This window comes from Rhinopithecus bieti, unplaced genomic scaffold, assembly GCF_001698545.2.
Source record: "Rhinopithecus bieti isolate Rb0 unplaced genomic scaffold, ASM169854v2 scaffold_62304, whole genome shotgun sequence".
Classification (NCBI taxonomy): domain Eukaryota; kingdom Metazoa; phylum Chordata; class Mammalia; order Primates; family Cercopithecidae; genus Rhinopithecus; species Rhinopithecus bieti.
The window spans coordinates 131089-139508 of NW_016823627.1; the positions used below are offsets into that span (position 1 = coordinate 131089).

Genomic DNA, 8420 nt, shown 5'->3' on the forward strand with positions numbered 1-8420 from the left:
AATGGAACATTAAGTATTTTCAGCTCACTAGAAAGTTCTGTCTTCTATGAGCTTACGAGTCCGAGTGTCTTTACGCCACTGAGTGCCATGCAGAGAAGGGTCATTTTCCTTGTATCTGGGGAGGCTGCTGAACCAGCTTAACATGTGGGTGTGATTTGAAAGTTAGGTTTTCAGTTTGGGTTCTTTCTGGATGAGCTGTTCTGTCTGTCTACACCTGTAGTGCTGAAATACAGAAAGACCTCTCGGGAAAAGTTTGAGTTTCTCCCCATGTCTCTGTGCTTCAGTGCTAGCTTATTTCTGGCAACCCAATTTCTAAAAAATGCTTTCAATAACATGGGCATTTTTCTTTTTTTCCTTTTTCTTTCTTTCTTTCTTTTTTTTTGAGATGGAGTCTCGCTGTGTCACCCAGGCTGGAGTGCAGTGGCACGATCTTGGCTCACTGCAACCTCCGCCTCCCAGGTTCAAGCAATTCTCCTGCCTCAGCCTCCTGAGTAGCTGGGATTACAGGTGCCCGCCACCACACCCGGCTAATTTTTTGTATTTTTAGTAGAGACGGGGTTTCACCATACTGGCCAGTTTTTCTTATGATGGCAGGCAAAACAGTGTCCCAGTCTAGTCCACCCATAGTGAAATCAGCCATTTAATCTTCTCAATTCGCATGTTTAATGCTTAATTTTTAAATAAGACATTGCTTCACAACTTTGTGTTTGAATTGATAATTTGTGCAAACCAGGAAAATACCTATTTAATTAGGTTGAGCCATATGAATTTGCTGATATTTGACCATTTTGTAAAAACAGTAGTGGGAATTTCATATGGTTCAATAAAATAAAATTGAGACCGGGCACAGTGGCTTATGGCCATAACCCACTTTGGGAGGCTCAGGCAGGAGGATCACTTGAGCTCAGGAGTTTAAGACCAGACTGGGCAATGTGGCAAAACCCTGTTTCTACAGAAATACAAAAATGAGCCAGGCATGGTGGCACATGCCTGTAGTTCCAGCTACTTGGGAGGCTGAGGCGGGAGGATCGCTTGAGCCTAAGAGGCAGAGGTTGCAGTGAGCTGAGATCATGCCACTGCAATCCAGTCTGGGCAACAGAATGAGACCCTGTCTCAAAAAAAAATACAGTTGAATGATTTTATTCTCCTCTTTCCTTTTATCTACAATAAAGTCCATTTTGATTGTATGGTCATCCATGGCTTTTGGAAGTCTGAAAAATGCTAAACAACCTACTCAGACCCATGAGGCCTCAGGGTTAACTAGGCTAGTGAAGGACTTCAGAATAAGACCTACACCCCACCCCACAGCCAGAGAAAGAGCTTTCATAGCCCCTGGAAGGGAAGTTCTTATATCCTGGGGTGAGGTTGCAGACAGCAGCTACCAGGCCTGGCAGAGGCCTGTATTATCTATGTGCTGGAGTCCAGAACCAGCACAGGATTTTTTATTTAGCAGAGTTATCTCAGTAATGACCAGTCATGCCATATCAATCTAAAAGGCAAGGCTTGTTTTGTTTTCATTTTTGTTTTTGTTTTGCAGAGATGGAGAGATAGGCTGCTTGGCTCTTTGGTTGGGTCTTTATAAAGCTTTGCTTATCTTATATTGCTTACTTAATTTTGGAAGGAAAACGTTAACAGACACACCCTGGTGATGGTTCTTTGTTCACCTCAAGGCCTTGTTGTTATGTTGTTGTTGTTTGTTTTTGTGTGTGTGTTTTGTTTTGTTTTGTTTTTGAGATGGAGTCTTGCTCTATCCCCCAGGCTGGAGTGCAGTGCCGTGATCTCGGCTTACTGCAATCTCCACCTCCCGGGTTCAAGCGATTCTCCTACTTCAGCCTCCCGAGTAGCTGGGATTACAGGTGCCCACCACCACACCCAGCTAATTTTTTTGTATTTTTTAGTAGAGATGGGGTTTCACCATGTTGGCCAGGATGGTCTGGATCTACTAACCTCATGATCCACCCGCCTCGGCCTCCCAAAGTGCTGGGATTACAGGTGTGAGCCACCACCCCCAGCCATTATTTTGTTTTGTTTTGTTTTTGTTTTGTTTTAGAAAGCTTTTACAAGATTACAAGAAATGACTCTCTTAGGGAAGAAAAATAACCACCCAGTTTCCCTTCCTAGTCTTCGTTCAATTCATAGAGTGTTGTGTTTATCCCCAAAGGGTCTTGTAGTCTTCATTGCAAACATTTGATTCTGATCTACTCACATACAAGGAAATGTAGATTTGCCAAGACCAAAACTAGAGGGGCGAGCTTCCCATCAGGGTTTTCCTGTGGGGAGATGACAAGGGAAACAGGGAGGAAATCCTAATTATGGCTTGTCCTCTTCCCTGAATTGCTGTCTACAACAGTGTGGTTTAAATGTAAACAAGGTGGGTTAGGGATGGTTTGTGTAGGGCAGGAGGCCCACCCAGAAGGCCTACCCAGGGAAGAGAGGGCCCAGAACCTAGATGCAGCATTTGCCTAGTAACCCTACCCCGGGCTTTCTTTGTATGTTAGGAAGCTGGAAATGCAGGATGGTCTCCCTTTCTTGCCTTTGTCACTAACCCCAAGCTGTCAGCCATTTGGAATCAGAACTGCTTTCCAGTGTTCTAAGTCCTTATTTGATTACAAATATTTGGTGAATCAAAGTAAGGCACTTTGGTCCTAATTTTGACCTTTGGTCCTAATTTTTGTTTGTAGTTTGTGGAGAATAACCCTGACCTTACCAGGGGTCCTGGGAATGTGAATCCATTCATCAAGTGGTTCCGCATCTAGAAGCATTTTGCCTATGCCGTGTGGAGAAAAGTAGAGTGCCACAAAGCCCAGGCATCATTCAACACGAGGCCAACTATCTGCTGCCAGTCTGGCATAAGATCAGATTGAAACTGCTAAGTAATGGTACATCCAACTAAACAAAGTTCTTCCAAGAGAGTAAACCCAAGTCATCTTATGCATGTATTTGTTCTGGGTTGGCGGGGATGACAGTTCAGCAGAGTCCGATGTTCTAGAGCAGAGGTTCTCAACCCTGGCTGTAAATTAGGATCATCTGGCCAGTTTTTGTTTTTAAATCAGTGCAAGGGCCCTCCCCTCAGAGATTTGGATTCAGTAGCTTCAGGTGGGACCTGGAATCCATGCTTCGTTTGGAACCTCAGGAGTGGAGTGTCCTTGATGTGCAGCCAGGATTGACAAGAGCCTTTAGTCTAGGGCTCGCAGCAGACCCTATTTGGAATCTGGTTTTAAAGAATGGTCTAGCAGATGAAGGTTTTTTTTTTTTTTTTTTTTTTTAAATTGTTAGTCATTGTGAAACCAAAAACCGAGTAGTTGATCAATAAGTACAGGGCTGGGCAGCTGCTTGAGAGAGTTTGGATGCTAATCGTTTGCGCGAGAAGGAACTCAAGAACCATACTCCATAAACAGTACAAGCCTGAAAAGATCCACCGAAACCTTGGAACCTTCAAGGAAGAGGAGAGGGTGACTTGGAGTACGTACTGGAGAGAATTAAAAGACCTGTCACCTTGGTTTCCACTTGTGGCGGAATAAAGGGAAGGTCTTAACTGAGCTGCTGACTAATCAAGCCATGAAGGTTTCTGGAAGCTGGTTTTTTTTTTTTTTTTAATTTCAGCCTGGATAGTCCCCTCTGGAGTCAGATTTTCTTTCCCTTCACCTGTCCTCATGCATGAGTCCACATTGGATTCCTCAGAATAAGGGTGGGCCCATTTACTGCTGGAGCAAAGTAGAAGGTTGTGGTCCTTTGCTATCACATGGTGATGGTGGTAGTTTCTGTAGCAGGTAATTAAGGAGATGCACACTTTTGTGTAGCCCTGACAGAGAGAAGATGAAAGCTGCTATTCCTTTTAGTACGCTTTTTGAGAACTACCAGAAACCTAAACTTTCTCTCCTAGAGAAGAAAATTTGGAATTTAAATAAGGCTACATTTCTTCCTAGGAAACAAGCACAGGAAGGGCATATGGATCCGAGCATCCAGGGTGGTTCTTGGGTGATGAGACAAATAAGCATTGATGCCTGGAAGGCAGAAATCACACTGTGACATCAAATGTTTCATCAAGCAAACAGCAAGGAGCTCTTCAGGCTGTGTTCTCTAGACCCGAAAATGTCCTCTGTGGTTTGGCTGACAAATGGAATCTCTTTAGAAAACATGCAAAAGGGTATCTCAGCTATCCATGAACGATTCAGTCTAGGACAAAGAACTAACAGTTCCAAAATAGAGGTCTGTTGGTCTGTTTCACGTCATCCTGTCATCCTATCTCTCCCTGTCCTTGTCTGCAGTGGAAGTTAATGTAATCATACCAGATGTTTAATGTGAACAAGTGATTTCCAAATGTAGAAACACCACTGATGTACTTAGAGGGAAAAACAGTGGCAGGGTGTTAGAGCATCTCATCAGAGGTGAAAATCACCCACTTGGAAACCTACCATGTGCCCGTTGTGAGTTCTAAGAGTGTATCAGAAAGCTGATTTTACCATCTGTTGTGAAAGATTATCTGCAATGAGGGCTGCTAGGAAGTCAGCCTACTGATCTCACAAGTATATGACTTCTTATTCCACTTCAAAAGTGGGGAACTTGACAAGTTTCTTGTCTGCCTTTTGATGTTGATTCTATAGATTAATTAGTTCAGGAAAAAGTCTTTCATATACATTAGACTGGTATCATTGAGTTCTGATCTCTTCTGTTGTTCTTTAACTGACACTCTGGCTTGCCAGTGTCGGCTGCTACATTCTGATACAGTGAAGTCGAAGGAATCTAGTGGCCAAGAGTTGTAGTTTAGAAACAACCCATCTGAATACTGCTTTTACCACTTTGATACCTGAAAAGATCGTCCCTGTTTCTAAAACCTGAAAACAACATATAGAGAAATACTGTAGAAACCAATGCTAGTGGCTTAACTAGGAAAAGCAAGTAGACTCATCAACAGTCCTTTCGAAACGAGACCTAAACAATTTTTTCCAGTTTCAATTTTCATAGACATTTTTTAAAATTAAACACACCTTGTCACCCAGTGCTAGCAAAACTGTAAAGAGCAAAACCAAAGTTTTGATGTTAGTCTTATTTTGTAAGCAGGGTATACTATAGTCATGGCCCATATGGAACACACAGGCAGCCGGTTTTCTGCTACCTGAGCCTTGGAGAAGATGAAAAGGAAGGGCTGTCTGCTGTGCTGCCCTTTGAAAAGGTCCAAAGCAGACATGAGAACACACAGCAGAAGTCACCTTCTCCTTCTGATGACCACCTTTCAAAAGGCTTAATAGAATCACCAAATGTCACAGTCAGCTATTGGCCAGTGGAAAATTGTCTGGGCCTGTATATGTTGGAGGAACTCAGATAGAAAAGGACTTGTAAACAGCATGGAAACCTCAACATCTGCTGTCTCAAGCACTTGCAAGAGGCTACAATTCAGGTGTTACTGGATGACTTAACTGCACGGACATTTGGGGGCTGACTTGTGTTGTGATTATTCCAATTGTGGGCTTTGGAGAAGCAGAGGGATGGTTTTCAGTTGTGTGGGTGTTAAGTCTACGGATTGGGAATTTACCACTGAAATCGATCGTTCAAAGTGTGACTTCATAGTAGGGCCAGCTCCTCCTAAGTTGTCCTTTTGTTTTCACATAAAATACATCTGGTACTTTTACTTGTGAAGTTGTACTATGTCCATGAAAATGGTTAAATGAGAAGGCCCTCAAGATTCATTTAATAGCTGAAAAGCAATTTTTAAAATAGAATAGGACGCATTTAACATGGAATGATGTGACCTAGGGAACTTTTTATAGAGCGCTTACATACTGTAATTGGGGAGAATTTTGCCTTCTATTTCCATTGAACAGTAGCAAACTGGTGGTGGTTTTATAAAATTAACATTATAGTATGTTATATAAATAAATGTTATATAAAATGACATTAAAGTATAACTGTGAAAAATTAAAGACTTGGAGTTATCCACAACCTTTATGTGCAATAAGGAAAACTGCAGTAGGCCCCCAAAGTGCTGTCTTTCCCTAGCATTTTACTCAATGTTTGCCTTTGTGTATGTTTAGATTGTTATTGTAAAGCTAGCCGTGTGTGTTCCTGCCCTTTACTGATATTTAACANGGCCCCTGAACCAATTCCAGCCCACTGCCTTTTTTTGTAAATAAAGTTTTATTGGCATGACTAGGCTCATTGATTTGCTTACTGTCTGTGGCTGCTTTCCTGCTACAATGACAAAGCTGAGGAGCTGCAACAGAGATCATATGGCCCATAAAAACTAAACTGTTTACTATCTGGGCCTTAACAGAAGTTTCTGCCAGCCTGTGATTTAGATGCTTGAAGAAATTCAGTTTTAAAATAGGGCTGGGCACAGTGGCTCACACCTGTAATCCCAGCACTTTGGGAGGCCAAGGTGGGCGGATCACCTGAGGTCAAGAGTTCAGGACCAGCCTGGCCAACATGGTGAAAGCCCATCTCTACTAAAAATACAAAATTAGCCAGGCATGGTGGCATGCACCTGTAGTCCCAGCTACTCGGGAGGCTGAGGCAGGAGAATCACTTGAACCCGGGAAGTGGAGGTTGCAGTGAGCCAAGATTGCGCCACTGCACTCTAGCCTGGGTGACACAGCAAGACTCTGTCTCAAAAAAAAAGGATGTAAAAATCACAGCAACAGATTTTTGAGACTTTCTAAAATGTGCATTAGGGTTAAAAGATATACTTTAAATCTAGCCTCTGCCTGTGACTCCTCCTTGCCTGTAACCATCTTTAACAGGCTTTGAATGTAGAATCCTGAAAAAGGCATTACCAACTGTTGGCAACGTCAACTAGTAAGACTGAAGTAAGTGGATTTGACATTGCAGTTTAATGCTTAGGTTCGTACTGGATAATTGCTGAAATTCTTAAACCCAATATACAGTTTCTTCCACAGTCTTCATATTCCTCTGTATGTAGACTAGCTTTTACCCAAACCATGCAATTGAACTGCATCCAAACAAAACAAATCCTGTCATTAACATGACTCCAGAGTCATTTAATAGTATAATTACAAAACACCAGATAGAAAATTTAAAAGTAAAATGTGTTTCAGTTCATTAGGGTTCTCCCAGCTCAGGGAGAAAAATTACTTTTTAAAAGTCAGTTCTGGGTAGACAGAGCTATTTGAAGGACAGCTGGATGAGTCAGGTTAAAAACAATACTGCCCAGACCTATTATTTAATATTAAGTAATTTAATCAAGATAGACAGGACTGCAGTTGGCCCTTATTCACATTGATGTTTTTGTCCAGACACCTGCTGATGTGAAATGGTACCAAATCACATCTCTTCTTTGTTGTGAGGACGCCTTGTTGAAATGAAATGGCTCCAGCAGTGGCAGGTTCAGCCTGGGAACTTAAGCTCTTCCTATTTTACGGCCATAAATATCCACATTGCACTGTCACTTCCTTACTGGAAACTTCATCTCAACCAGTGCATCCGTCATTATTGAACAGCTCATGATATTCCTGCTCAGCAGAATTGCACAGCAGTTGGTAGCAAATCAACTCCCAGACTCTGACAGTGTGACAGACTGCCTCCACAGCGCTGCTTCTCCAGTGCTGAGGTAGCATGCCGAGTGCCCCAGTTCATGGTGACTGACCTGGAAGGGAAGGAACAAAGGATGTCTGAACTTCAGAACACAGAAATCCCCAGAAAGAAAGTCTGTTGGACCCTGACAACATAAGTCCTTTTAAATCAGCAACCTATAGTCTTCCAAACCCATACCGAATCAGTATCAATCATTTTTGGTTTGTGAAGACAGACCAGGAGAAAATGACCCAAGAGGTCACTGGGTGAGGGTGAAGATGGGAAAACTCTGAGGGCGCCTCTGTTAGCATGGCTGTGCTTTCTGTAGCTGCTGTTGTGGAGCGCCTGCTGAGGAGAACAGGGCTTTCTGGGACCTTCTGGGTAGCGTGTGGGAGGAATTGGGATTGAAGCCATACCTTTAGGCACCAACCATGTACCCATCCATTCTTCACTCATGTACCAGTTCATATGTGCCAAATGCCAACAGCAACTGACAATTCTATACAACTGAGGCTGTAGACAGGCAGTGAGTCCAGCTTTCTACCTTTGTGGCACCTGAACTTTTTCTTCTGTCATTTAAACACATTGCTTGTGTCACTCTATGTGAGCAGTGGAAAGTGGGCTGACTCCAGTGTGTCTGTACTAGTCCTGTCACCAGTTTCTTGCTCTCCTGTGATCCTTCCTCTGATCCTGGATGTGTACCAAATTTGACATTTTCTAATGTAGTGAAACTGTCCATCAGCTTAATAGAACTACTAATGCAAAGTTTGGGAAAGGCAGTTTCAAGATGATTTAAAATGTACAATAAAGATTCACACTAAGCATTAAGGAAAAGCTAATTTCATAAATGCTTTGAGGCCTTTCTATAAGTCTTTTTTTTTTTTTTTTTTTTT

The 8420-nt window shown here is 42.5% G+C and overlaps 2 protein-coding genes across 2 annotated transcripts in view; one reads left to right on the forward strand and one right to left on the reverse strand.

Moving 5' to 3' along the window:
* LOC108521714 (sodium/hydrogen exchanger 7-like) overlaps positions 1–3340 on the forward strand; it is a 69006-nt gene extending 65666 nt beyond the window's left edge. Inside the window, exon 14 of the mRNA XM_017861680.1 lies at positions 2682–3340. The gene's annotated coding sequence lies outside the window, so the exon portion shown is untranslated. The remainder of the gene's footprint in view (positions 1–2681) is intronic.
* A 3631-nt stretch (positions 3341–6971) lies between these two features.
* The window catches only part of CHST7 (carbohydrate sulfotransferase 7), a 25798-nt gene continuing 24349 nt past the window's right edge, over positions 6972–8420 (reverse strand). Inside the window, exon 2 of the mRNA XM_017861682.1 lies at positions 6972–7600. The gene's annotated coding sequence lies outside the window, so the exon portion shown is untranslated. The remainder of the gene's footprint in view (positions 7601–8420) is intronic.